The sequence below is a fragment of the Amblyomma americanum genome, chromosome 1 (genome assembly GCF_052857255.1).
Source record: "Amblyomma americanum isolate KBUSLIRL-KWMA chromosome 1, ASM5285725v1, whole genome shotgun sequence".
In the NCBI taxonomy this organism is placed as follows: domain Eukaryota; kingdom Metazoa; phylum Arthropoda; class Arachnida; order Ixodida; family Ixodidae; genus Amblyomma; species Amblyomma americanum.
Window position 1 is genome coordinate 304,710,122 of NC_135497.1, and position 13,950 is coordinate 304,724,071.

Below are 13,950 nucleotides of genomic sequence, written 5' to 3' on the forward strand. Positions count from 1 at the left end.
TAAACAGTCACAAAAACTCCAATGACGGCATCAGCATAGCTGCAAAGAAAGCACAAGAGATTATAAAGAGGACCCATTCTATAAGTAGACACCCAATAGCAAGTAGGGTGAAGCGTTTAGGGTAAAGCCCTCCTGGTCGCAGGTACCTCATGAGTCATCCTGTAAAAAACCATCCCATATAGGAAGAACTTCGTATACATAGACACCAATAGCAAGTGGGGTGAAGCGTTTAGTGTAAAGCCCTCTTGGTCGCAAATACCGCATGAGTCATCCTGGAAAATCTATATCATGGAGGAAGAACCCTGAGTAGAGAAGGCATTGGTCCGCCGCCCAGGTGCTGGCTGCTGGCCGCATGTGCAGGAGGCTCGGTCTTTGTGCAAAGCCGTCCTCGGGTATTCATTCGTCCCAGTGCCATACGGCCAGGGCAAGGCATTCGTTCGTGGTTCTGGGGAAACTTCGGATACGCCAGGGGTTAGCAGACCCCTTCGTCCATCGTAACGGCCGTCCTCGTGTTCGCGATCGCCGAAAACACAGGCTCTTGTGCGCATGGCGACTCTGGCCATTTTAGCGGCGCAGGTCGCGGCCATAATCCCGGTCCCGTTCCCTATTGCCCAGCCTCCTCTTGTCGAGTGGGCGAAGTGGGTCCTCTTGGCAGTTGGGGGCCTTGCTGTGGCCGCAGGACTACCGAAGTAATGGCGGCTCCGATACGGCAGGGTTCCCTCACGAGAATGTTGTGGTCCCGGTCGGGGAAGGAACTGCTGTTGAGCCATCACTGCCTCCTGCTCTTGCTGAAGCTGCCCATGTGGAAAAGAAAGTTCTGGTTGCGAATGAAGTTCCTGTCCAGGAGCCGATTCCTCTTTTGCGTTCAAGTGCTCGTTCCACAGCTGTGTCATAGCTCCTGCTGAGCTCGTCGGGGTTGCCCTGGCTCTTGCTGTTGTTGAGGTCGTGAGCGCCACTGGACCCTGTGATGCGTCCTACCAAGGGCAAGGTGGAAGATTGAGTGGTCTAGATCAAACACAGTTAGCAGAAATACTTTGTAAGACTTTCAACCAGGGCGCAACGATGACAGCGAAACCTCAGGCTGTGATGCGTCGCAAGCAGCAGTTGGTGCGATTGCGGTAAAAGAAAAAAAGGCCTGACAACAAATAGAGTTCGTTGGCTGACGAACTGCGCCTCCAGAACCTGTTCTTCCCAAAATAACCTTTAGAAGAGAATGAATAGAAATATCAATGCGAGAGCATTATAGGACTCATGGGCAACTTAACCCGGGTTGTTGTCCATGTTAAACAGTCGAAAAACTCCAATGACGGCATCAGCATAGCTGCAAAGCAAGCACAAGAGATTAAAAAGAGGACCCATTCTATACGTAGACACCCAATAGCAAGTAGGGTTAAGCGTTTAGGATAAAGCCCTCCTGGTCGCAGATACCTACTGAGTCATCCTGTAAAAAACCATCCCATATAGGAAGAACTTCGTATACGTAGGCAAGTAGGGTGAAGCGTTTAGGGTAAAGCCCTCCTGGTCGCATATACCGTATACGTCATCCTGGAAAAACCATATTATGGAGGAAGAAACCTGAGTAGAGAAGGCATTGGTCCGCCGCCCAGGGGCTGGCTGCTGGCCGCATGTGCAGGAGGCTCGGTCTTTGTGCAAAGCCGTCCTCGGGTATTCATTCGTCCCAGTGCCATACGGCCAGGGCAAGGCATTCGTTCGTGGTTCTGGGGAAACTTCGGATACGCCAGGTTGTAGCAGACCCCTTCGTCCATCGTAACGGCCGTCCTCGTGTTCGCGATCGCCGAAAACACAGGCTCTTGTGCGCATGGAGACTCCGGCCATTTTAGCTGCACAGGTCGCGGCCATAATCCCAGTCCCGTTCCCCATTGCCCAGCCTCCTCTTGTCGAGTGGGGGAAGTGGGTCCTCTTGGCAGTTGGGGGCCTTGCTGTGGCCGCAGGACTACCGAAGCACTGGCGGCTCCCGATACGGCAGGGTTCCCTCTCGAGAACGTTGTAGTCCCGGTTGGGGAAGGAACTGCTGCTGAGCCATCATTGCCTCCTGCTCTTGCTGAAGTTGCCCACGTGGAAAAGAAAGTTCTGGTTGCAAAGAAGTTCCTGTCCAGGAGCCGATTCCTCTTTTGCGTTCAAGTGCTCGTTCCACAGCAGTGTCATAGCTCCTGCTGAGCTCGTCGGGGTTGCCCTGGCTCTTGCGGTTGTTGAGGTCGTGAGCGCCACTGGACCCTGTGATGCGTCGTACCAAGGGCAAGGTGGAAGATTGAGTGGTCTAGATCAAACACAATTAGCAGAAATACTTTGTAAGACTTTCAACCAGGACGCAAAGAAGACATCGAAACCTCAGGCTGTGATGCGTCGCAAGCAGCAGTTGGGGCGGTTGCGGTAAAATAAAAAAGGCCTGACAACAAATAGAGTTCTTTGGCTGACGAGCTGCGCCTCCAGAACGTGTTCTCCCAAAATAACCTTCAGAAGAGAATGAATAGAAATATCAATGCGAGAGCATTATAGGACTCATGGGCAACAAAACCCGGGTTGTTGTCCATGTTAAACAGTCGAAAAACGCCAATGACGGCATCAGCATAGCTGCAAAGAAAGCACAAGAGATTATAAACAGGACCCATTCTATACGTAGACACCCAATAGCAAGTAGGGTGAAGCGTTTAGGGTAAAGCCCTCCTGGTCGCAGGTACCGTATGAATCATCCTGGAAAAACCATATCATGGAGGAAGAACACTGAGTAGGGAAGGCACAGGTCCACCGCCCAGGTGCTGGCCGCAGGTGCAGGAGGCTCGGTCTTTGTGCAAATCCGTCATCGGGTATTCATTCGTCCCAGTGCCATACGGCCCGGGCAAGGCATTCATTCGTGGTTCTGGGGAAACTTCGGATACGCCAGGTTGTAGCAGACCCCGTCGTCCATCATAACGGCCCTCCTCGTGCCATTTTAGCGGCACAGGTCGCGGCCATAATCCCAGTCCTGTTCCCCATTGCCCAGCCTCCTCTTGTCGAGTGGGCGAAGTGGGTCCTCTTGGCAGTTGGGGGCCTTGCTGTGGCCGCAGGACTACCGAAGCACTGGCGGCTCGCGATACGGCAGGGTTCCCTCTCGAGAATGTTGTGGTCCCGGTTGGGGAAGGAACTGCTGCTGAGCCATCACTGCCTCCTGCTCTTGCTGAAGTTGTCCACGTGGAAAAGAAAGTTCTGGTTGCGAATGAAGTTCCTTTCCAGGAGCCGATTCCTCTTTTGCGGTCAAGTGCTCGTTCCACAGCAGTGTCATAGCTCCTGCTGAGCTCGTCGGGGTTGCCCTGGCTCTTGCGGTTGTTGAGGTCGTGAGCGCCACTGGACCCTGTGATGCGTCGTACCAAGGGCAAGGTGGAAGATTGAGTGGTCTAGATGCAACACAATTAGCAGAAATACTTTGTAAGACTTCCAACCAGGACACAACAATGAAAGCGAAACCTGAGGATGTGATGCTTCGCATGCAGCGGTTGGGACTGTTGCGGTAAAAGAAAATAAAAGGCGTGGCAACAAATCGAGTTCGTTGGCTGACGAGCTGCGCCTCCAGAACCTGTTCTTCCCAAAATAACCTTTAGAAGAGAATGAATAGAAATATCAATGCGAGAGCATCATAGGACTCATGAGCAACAAAACGCGGGTTGTCCAGGTTAAGCAGTAGAAAAACACCAATGACGGCATCAACATATCTGCAAGCAAGCACAAGAGATTAAACAGAGGACCCATTCTATACGTAGACACCCATTAGCAAGTAGGGTGAAGCGTTTAGGGCAAAGCCCTCTTGGTCGCAGACACCTAATGTGTCTTCCTGTAAAAATAATCCCCTATAGGAAGAACTTCGTATACGTAGAAACCCAATAGCAAGTAGGGTTAAGCGTTAAGGTTAAAAAAGCCCTCCTTGTCGCAGATACCTCATGAGTCATCCTGTAAAAACGATCCCATATAGGAAGAACTTCGTATACGTAGGCAAGTAGGGTGAAGCGTTTAGGGTAAATCCCTCCTGGTCGCATATACCGTATTAGTCATCCTGGAAAAACCATATCATGGAGGAAGAACCCTGAGTAGGGAAGGCATTGGTCCGCCGCCCAGGTGCTGGCTGCTGGCCGCAGGTGCAGGAGGCTCGGTCTTTGTGCAAAGCCGTCATCGATTATTCTTTCGTCCCAGTGTCACACGGCCCGGGCAAGGCATTCATTCGTGGCTCTGGGGAACTTCGGATACGCCAGGTTGTAGCAGACCCCGTCGTCCATCATAACGGCCGCCCTCGTGTTTGCGATCGCCGAAAACATAGGCTCTTGTGCGCATGGCGACTCCGGCCATTTTAGCGGCGCAGGTCGCGGCCATAATCCCGGTCCCGTTCCCTATTTCCCAGCCTGCTCTTGTCGAGTGGGCGAAGTGGGTCATCTTGGCAGTTGGGGGCCTTGCTGTGGCCGCAGGACTACCGAAGCACTGGCGGCTCCCGATACGGCTGGGTTCCCTCTCGAGAATGATGTGGTCCTGGTCGGGGAAGGAACTGCTGCTGAGGCATCACTGCCTCCTGCTCTTGCTGAAGTTGCCCACGTGGAAAAGAAAGTTCCGGTTGCGAATGAAGTTCCTGTCCGGGTGGCGATTCCTCTTTTGCGTTCAAGTGCTCGTTCCACAGCTGTGGCATAGCTCCTGCTGAGCTCGTCGGGGTTGCCTGGCTCTTGCGGTTGTTGAGGTCGTGAGCACCACTGGACCCTGTGATGCGTCGTACCAAGGGCAAGGCGTAAGATTGAGTGGCCTAGATCGAACACAATTAGCAGAAATACTTTCAACCAGGACGCAAAGATGACATCGAAACCTCAGGCTGTGATGCGTCGCAAGCAGCAGTTGGGGCGGTTGCGGTAAAATAAAAAGGGCCTGACAACAAATAGAGTTCGTTGGCTGACGAGCTGCGCCTCCAGAACGTGTTCTCCCAAAATAACCTTTAGAAGAGAATGAATAGAAATATCAATGCGAGAGCATTATAGGACTCATGGGCAACAATACCCGGGTTGTTGTCTATGTTAAAATGTCGAAAAACTCCAATGACGGCATCAGCATAGCTGCAAAGCAAGCACAAGAGATTATAAAGAGGAACCATTCTATACGTAGACACCCAATAGCAAGTAGGGTGAAGCGTTTCGGGTAAAGCCCTCCTGGTCGCAGATACCTCATGAGTCATCCTGTAAAAACCATCCCATATAGGAAGAACTTCGTATACGTAGACACCCAATAGCAAGTAGGGTGAAGCGTTTAGGGTAAAGGCCTCCTGGTCGCATATACCGCATGAGTCATCCTGGAAAAACCATATCATGGATGAAGAACCGTGAGTAGGGAAGGCATTTTCCGCCGCCCAGGTGCTGGCCGCAGGTGCAGGAGGCTCGGTCTTTGTGCAAAGCCGTCATCGGGTATTCATTCGTCCCAGTGCCATACGGCCCGGGCAAGGCATTCATTCGTGGTTCTGGGGAAACTTCGGATACGCCAGGTTGTAGCAGACCCCGTCGTCCATCATAACGGCCCTCCTCGTGCCATTTTAGCGGCACAGGTCGCGGCCATAATCCCAGTCCTGTTCCCCATTGCCCAGCCTCCTCTTGTGGAGTGGGCGAAGTTCGTCCTCTTGGCAGTTGGGGGCCTTGCTGTGGCCGTAGGACTACCGAAGTACTGGCGGCTCCCGATACGGCAGGGTTCCCTCTCGAGAATGTTGTGGTCCCGGTTGGGGAAGGAACTGCTGTTAAGCCATCACTGCCTCCTGCTCTTGCTGAAGTTGCCCACGTGGAAAAGAAAGTTCTGGTTGCGAATGAAGTTCCTATCCAGGAGCCGATTCCTCTTTTGCGTTCAAGTGCTCGTTCCACTGCTGTGTCATAGCTCCTGCTGAGCTCGTCGGGGTTGCCCTGGCTCTTGCGGTTGTTGAGGTCGTGAGCGCCACTGGACCTTCTGATGCGTCCTACCAAGGGAAAGGTGGAAGATTGAGTGGTCTAGATGCAACACAATTAGCAGAAATACTTTGTAAGACTTCCAACCAGGACACAACGATGAAAGCGAAACCTGAGGATGTGATGCTTCGCATGCAGCGGTTGGGACTGTTGCGGTAAAAGAAAATAAAAGGCGTGGCAACAAATCGAGTTCGTTGGCTGACGAGCTGCACCTCCAGAACCTGTTCTTCCCAAAATAACCTTTAGAAGAGAATAAATAGAAATATCAATGCGAGAGCATCATAGGACTCATGAGCAACAAAACGCGGGTTGTCCAGGTTAAGCAGTAGAAAAACGCCAATGACGGCATCAACATATCTGCAAGCAAGCACAAGAGATTAAACAGAGGACCCATTCTATACGTAGACACCCATTAGCAAGGAGGGTGAAGCGTTTAGGGCAAAGCCCTCTTGGTCGCAGACACCTAATGTGTCTTCCTGTAAAAATAATCCCCTATAGGAAGAACTTCGTATACGTAGAAACCCAATAGCAAGTAGGGTTAAGCGTTAAGGTTAAAAAAGCCCTCCTTGTCGCAGATACCTCATGAGTCATCCTGTAAAAACGATCCCATATAGGAAGAACTTCGTATACGTAGGCAAGTAGGGTGAAGCGTTTAGGGTAAATCCCTCCTGGTCGCATATAACGTATGAGTCATCCTGGAAAAACCATATCATGGAGGAAGAACCCTGAGTAGGGAAGGCATTGGTCCGCCGCCCAGGTGCTGGCTGCTGGCCGCAGGTGCAGGAGGCTCGGTCTTTGTGCAAAGCCGTCATCGATTATTCTTTCGTCCCAGTGTCACACGGCCCGGGCAAGGCATTCATTCGTGGCTCTGGGGGAACTTCGGATACGCCAGGTTGTAGCAGACCCCGTCGTCCATCATAACGGCCCCCCTCGTGTTTGCGATCGCCGAAAACATAGGCTCTTGTGCGCATGGCGACTCCGGCCATTTTAGCGGCGCAGGTCGCGGCCATAATCCCGGTCCCGTTCCCTATTTCCCAGCCTGCTCTTGTCGAGTGGGCGAAGTGGGTCCTCTTGGCAGTTGGGGGCCTTGCTGTGGCCGCAGGACTACCGAAGCACTGGCGGCTCCCGATACGGCTGGGTTCCCTCTCGAGAATGATGTGGTCCTGGTCGGGGAAGGAACTGCTGCTGAGGCATCACTGCCTCCTGCTCTTGCTGAAGTTGCCCACGTGGAAAAGAAAGTTCCGGTTGCGAATGAAGTTCCTGTCCGGGTGCCGATTCCTCTTTTGCGTTCAAGTGCTCGTTCCACAGCTGTGGCATAGCTCCTGCTGAGCTCGTCGGGGTTGCCTGGCTCTTGCGGTTGTGGAGGTCGTGAGCACCACTGGACCCTGTGATGCGTCGTACCAAGGGCAAGGTGTAAGATTGAGTGGCCTAGATCGAACACAATTAGCAGAAATACTTTCAACCAGGACGCAAAGATGACATCGAAACCTCAGGCTGTGATGCGTCGCAAGCAGCAGTTGGGGCGGTTGCGGTAAAACAAAAAGGGCCTGACAACAAATAGAGTTCGTTGGCTGACGAGCTGCGCCTCCAGAACGTGTTCTCCCAAAATAACCTTTAGAAGAGAATGAATAGAAATATCAATGCGAGAGCATTATAGGACTCATGGGCAACAAAACCCGGGTTGTTGTCCATGTTAAATAGTCGAAAAACTCCAATGACGGCATCAGCATAGCTGCAAAGCAAGCACAAGAGATTATAAAGAGGAACCATTCTATACGTAGACACCCAATAGCAAGTAGGGTGAAGCGTTTCGGGTAAAGCCCTCCTGGTCGCAGATACCTCATGAGTCATCCTGTAAAAACCATCCCATATAGGAAGAACTTCGTATACGTAGACACCCAATAGCAAGTAGGGTGAAGCGTTTAGGGTAAAGGCCTCCTGGTCGCATATACCGCATGAGTCATCCTGGAAAAACCATATCATGGATGAAGAACCGTGAGTAGGGAAGGCATTTTCCGCCGCCCAGGTGCTGGCCGCAGGTGCAGGAGGCTCGGTCTTTGTGCAAAGCCGTCATCGGGTATTCATTCGTCCCAGTGCCATACGGCCCGGGCAAGGCATTCGGGGTTGGGGGAACTTCGGATAAGCAAGGTTGTAGCAGACCCCGTCGTCCATCATATCGGCCCTTCTCGTGTTCGCGATCGCCGAACACATAGGCTCTTGTGCGCATGGCGACTCCGGCCATTTTAGCGGCTAACGTCGCGGCCATAATGCCGGTCCCGTTCCCCATTGCCCAGCCTCCTCTTGTGGAGTGGGCGAAGTTCGTCCTCTTGGCAGTTGGGGGCCTTGCTGTGGCCGTAGGACTACCGAAGTACTGGCGGCTCCCGATAGGGCAGGGTTCCCTCTCGAGAATGTTGTGGTCCCGGTTGGGGAAGGAACTGCTGTTAAGCCATCACTGCCTCCTGCTCTTGCTGAAGTTGCCCACGTGGAAAAGAAAGTTCTGGTTGCGAATGAAGTTCCTATCCAGGAGCCGATTCCTCTTTTGCGTTCAAGTGCTCGTTCCACTGCTGTGTCATAGCTCCTGCTGAGCTCGTCGGGGTTGCCCTGGCTCTTGCGGTTGTTGAGGTCGTGAGCGCCACTGGACCCTCTGATGCGTCCTACCAAGGGCAAGGTGGAAGATTGAGTGGTCTAGATGCAACACAATTAGCAGAAATACTATGTAAGACTTCCAACCAGGACACAACGATGAAAGCGAAACCTGAGGATGTGATGCGTCGCAAGCAGCAGTTGGGGCGGTTGTGGTAAAAGAAAAAAAAAGACCTGACACCAAATAGAGTTTCTTGGCTGAAGAACTGCGCCTCCAGAACCTGTTCTTCCCAAAATAACCTTTAGAAGAGAAAGAATAGAAATATCAATGCGAGAGCATTATAGGACTCATGGGCAACAAAACCCGTGTTGTTGTCCATGTTAAACAGTCGAAAAACTCCAATGACGGCATCAGCATAGCTGCAAAGCAAGCACAAGAGATTAAACAGAGGACCCATTCTATACGTAGACACCCAATAGCAAGTAGGGTGAAGCGTTTAGGGTAAAGCCCTCCTGGTCGCAGGTACCTCATGAGTCATCCTGTAAAAAACCATCCCATATAGGAAGAACTTCGTATTCGTAGACACAAATAGCAAGTGGGGTGAAGCGTTTAGGGTAAAGCCCTCCTGGTCGTTTTCTGGTCGTTTTCTGCAGTGTTGACTGCAAAAGCTGCAGCAGAAACAAAACGATCCCAGTTTGTGTGGGACGGAGCGACGTAGGATGCGAGTATATCCGTGAGGGTACGGTTAACACGCTCCACGAGGCCATTGCACTGCGGATGATTGACGGATGTAGTGGAATGCGCAATGCCGAAGGAGCCGAGGGCTCGCTCGAATTCATGGGACATAAAGCAGCTCCCACGGTCCGTGATGAGGCGCCGGGGAACACCGTGCCGAAGAACGAGATGCTGTTCCACAAACGCGACGGCATGAGCGGACGACGTGTCTGGAACGGGCAGTGCTTCGACCTACTTGGAGAAGTAGTCGATCGCAACCAGAACATACCGGTTGCCGGCACGCGCCTTCGGAAACGGGCCCAAATGATCCAATCCAACCAGCTCGAAAGGTGAACTTGGTGGCGAAAAAGCCTGCGGGGGTGGCTTGGTTACACCTGTGGTCGGTTTTCTGTACTGGCATGTCTGGCAGGACGCCACGTGTTCCTTGACATCTCTGGACATATTAGGCCACCAAAACCGCTCCGACACTCGTGCGTAGGTCTTGCCGCGACCAAGATGACCAGCCGTGGGAGCGTCGTGGAAGCCGCGCAAGATTTGCGACCGCAGTGTTGCCGGCACAACTGGCAACCAGACGGGTGGTCGACCACGGAGCCGCTTCACATGACACAGGAGGTCGTCCTTCATTCGATAGACCCGGCGTAGTTGGCGGAGGCCTGCGCCGGCGGCGGTGCCAAGGGAGTGGATTATGGCAGCAATGGCGGGATCTTGCGTTTGTGCAGTCCTCAGGTCCGTCAAAGCCGTCACGGAACAAGGGTGGCGAGAAAGGAAATCGGCATCTTGATGGGCAGAGCCGCGCCGATGCACTATTGTGAAATTGTACTCTTGAAGTTGCAGGGACCAGCGTGCAATCTTGGCATTCAAATGTTTGGCGGACTGCAGCCAAGTGAGAGCGCTATTGTCCGTGACTATGGTGAAGTGACGGCCGTACAGGTAGGGACGGAACTTCTCGACGGCCCAGACAACGGCGAGGCACTCGAGTTCTGAAGAGTGGCGGCGGCGCTCAACGTCGGAAAGCTGGCGGCTGGCATAAGCTAGGACTTTGTGGTCACCAGACTCGTCTTCTTGCAGGAGGACAGCGCCGAGCCCATCTTGGCTGGCATCCGTGTGGAGGACGATGGGGGCCGATTCGTCGTAATGGGCCAATGTAGGAGGCTCGAGGAGGGCGTGCTTGACGTCAAGAAACGCGAGCTGTTGGGCCTGCGTCCAACTCCACGGTGCATTCTTCTTCAGCAGGGCGGTCAATGGAGCGCTGCGCTTGGCAAAGTCCGGAATGAAACGACGGAAATACGAAGCAAATCCAAGGAAACTTTTGAGCTCCTTGGCGGTGGTGGGAGCTTCGTAAGCTGTAAGCGCTTTTAGCTTTTCAGGGTCGGGACGGATGCCATGCCGGCTCACAACGTGACCCAAGTACGTCACCTCCGCGAAACCGAAGAAACTTTTTTTTTGGTTTTAAGCGAAGCCCAGCAGAGGTAAGGGCTTCGAGGACGAGTTTGAGGCGTCTCTGGTGTTCTTCAAATGAAGCCGCGTAGACAATTACGTCATCCAGGTAGACCAACGCCATAGTCCACTTCAAATGGCCTAAGACTCGGTCCATGAGACGCTGGAAGGTGGCTGGAGCGTTCGAGAGACCGAAGGGCATACGGTTGAACTGGTAAAGGCCGTCGGGAGTCACGAAAGCCGTCTTTTCCGCATCATCGGGGTGAACAGGCACCTGCCAGTAGCCCGAGAGCAGATCTAGCGTGGAAAAATAACGGGCCCCCTTCAGGCGGTCAAGCGCATCGTCGAGGCGAGGCAGCGGGTACACGTCGCAATTAGTAATAGCATTTAGCTTCCGATAGTCAACGCAGAAGCGGAGTGTTCCATCCTTCTTGCGCACAAGGACGACAGGGGAGGACCAAGGGCTACAAGAAGGGGCAATGATTCCCTGGTCAAGCATGTCGCACACGTGCTGCTGGATGACTCTCCGTTCGGCTGGCGCTACACGGCGAGGTTGGTGATGAACGGGCCCGCGGTTTTCGGTGTTGATCCGGTGTTGAGCCCAGGAAGTGCACCCGAGTTCACCGGCGCTGAGAGCAAGGCAACTGCGATGCTCGAGCAGCAAGGCCTTCAGAGAGGCGAGCTCCGCGCAGGTCAGGCTGGGTCCAAAGTTAAATTCTTCCCATGATAGGATCGCCGGCGCTGGAGGGTGGCGAGGCGGGGCTTCAGGTTGCAGAGACGCCACTGGTGACCCGGGGTCCAAAACTGAGGCTGTACCCAATTGCGTGCCGGGAGTCAGCGCGAGAGGTACGCTGCTGATGTTGAGTATAAATACGTGGGCCTCTCCTTTGAGCACAGGCAGGAGGCTTCGAGGGGAGGTCATCTGACGGGCTGGAGCTGAACACCGGATGGGTTCGAACAGCACGTCTGCTGTGACCGGACTGTCAAGCTTGGCATACACCCACGTTGCCGCACCCGGTGGCAGGGTCACGGCGGACGCCACAGTCACGGTAGTGACGTCGAACGGCTTGACTCGACACGGCCACTTCGTCGCGAGGTCACGCAGAGATGCTGAGGCACGCTTGGTCGCCGACACCAGGGACTGCCACAGGGCGACACCGAGGCTGGAAACCCGGCTAAGCCAGCCCGGCCCACAGAGAGTTCGGCTCGCCCGTGGTTTGGTTCTAGTAAAATTAAGGACGACTCCGGCTTGCTGGCACCACCCGCACCCGAGGACCACTGGCCAAATAGGGCTGTCTGCGACAACAAACTCGGTGGAGATGGTATTTCAGAGTGCTGTCAGGTTGACGACGACACGTCCGACTTGCTCCACAGGGGTGCCGTTAAAAGCTAAGAGCCGGGTTTTGGCGGCTGGCAGAAGCAGGTGGGGCGCGTTAGCAACAAACGATTTGTGCAGTACATTGGCAGCCGCTCCAGTGTCAACCAAGGCCTTTACGTGCCGGTCAAGCAGGGCGACGTCGAAGAGCACGTAAGGAGCATCAGTGGTAATCGGAGCCGACGAAAAGAGGGGAGGCGGAGAACGAAGGAGTGTGGGGACGGACTTTATTCGGCGGAACGGTGCCCCCGGAGTTCCGCCAAATCGTTTCCCGACGTTGGAGGGCCGGCACAGTCCCTCGCGTAGTGTCCCCGCAGGCCGCAGCGGAAGCAGGTCATGCGGACGTCATTAGGTGATACGGGAATAAAAGAAGAGGCGGAGAGCGAGCGCGAGCGGCGAGCGCGCGGCTCTAGCACGAGGGAGATAGAACGAAAAAGCTTGGCCGCCGCCGGTCGTGCTTCGCCGGCTCTCCTCCGTACTGCTGCTATATTTCTCTGGGCGGGCCCGTGGCCACCCCGTGGCATCCCACACCGTAACATTTTGGTGGCAGCGGTGGGATCATGCCGCTCACCCGCTCCCAGAATCAAGCACCCGACGTGCCAGACGACAGGAGTCCACCACCAGCCGATAGCTCCGACGACGCGGCGGCCGGCGCCGCTAGACCTAGGCGCTCGGAGAGGCTCGGCTCTTCGCAGCAGCCGGACGCCGGTGTTGAGCGCCTCCTGGATACAGTCACCCAACGGATGGACGCATGGGAGGCCCGTCTGACTGCCCAGGCTGGGGAGATGGAAGCTCTCCGGCGCGAACTCCGTCGCCTGGTGCCAGCCGAGCCGAGCACAGGTCAGGTGCATTTGGGCGTCCCCGCCGCCGCTGTTTACGGCTCTGCCGTCGCTGGGCCTGCGGTCGTGGCCGTCAGTGGCGTGCTCGGCGCGGGTGCGTCCTCGCCGCAGTGTTCGTTGGACGTTGTGGAATATCCCACATTTGACGGCACCATCTCGTGGGGTGCTTACCGCATCCAGCTGGACGGTATTGCGGCGGCGAGAGGCTGGGACGAGCAAATGAAGGCATGGATGCTCGTTGCAAAACTGAGGGGCCGCGCCACCGAGCTGCTGCAGAACGTGCCGCCCGACCAGCTGGGCTCTTACACTGTTCTGGCGGGCCTCCTCGCCGACCACTATGGTGCCTCAGGTCAACCCCGTGTGCAGTACCACCGCCTGCGAGCCCGCCGTCAAGAGCCCGGGGAGACGTACCAGGACCTCGCCGCCGCCATTGAGCGCCTGGCTCTGCAGTCGCTGCCGGGAGCGCCTCAGAACGCCGTGGCCCTGGTCGGCACCGAGGTGTTTGTCGACGCCATCCGACTCCCCGAGGTGCAGCGCTTGGTCCGCTCTGGCCGTCCTGATTCCGTCCGCGCCGCCATGGCGCTCGCCATCGAGGCGGAATTGACTTTGCTGGCCACGCGGGGGTCGCCACCGTCTGCCGAGCGCAGCGTCCGGGTGCAGGCTCCTCGGTCCGCAGCCCCAACTGCGGCCTCTATCCGACGCCTGCGTAACAACGTCCGCATGACCTGCTTCCGCTGCGGCCTGCGGGGACACTACGCGAGGGACTGTGCCGGCCCTCCAACGTCGGGAAACGATTTGGCGGAACTCCGGGGGCACCGTTCCGCCGAATAAAGTCCGTCCCCACACTCCTTCGTTCTCCGCGCCCCCTCCTTTCGTCGGCTCTGATTACCACTGATGCTCCTTACGTGCTCGTCGACGTCGCCCTGCTTGACCGGCACGTAAAGGCCTTGGTTGACACTGGAGCGGCTGTCAATGTACTGCACAAATCGTTTGTTGCTAACGCGCCCCACCTGCTTCTGCCAGCCGCCA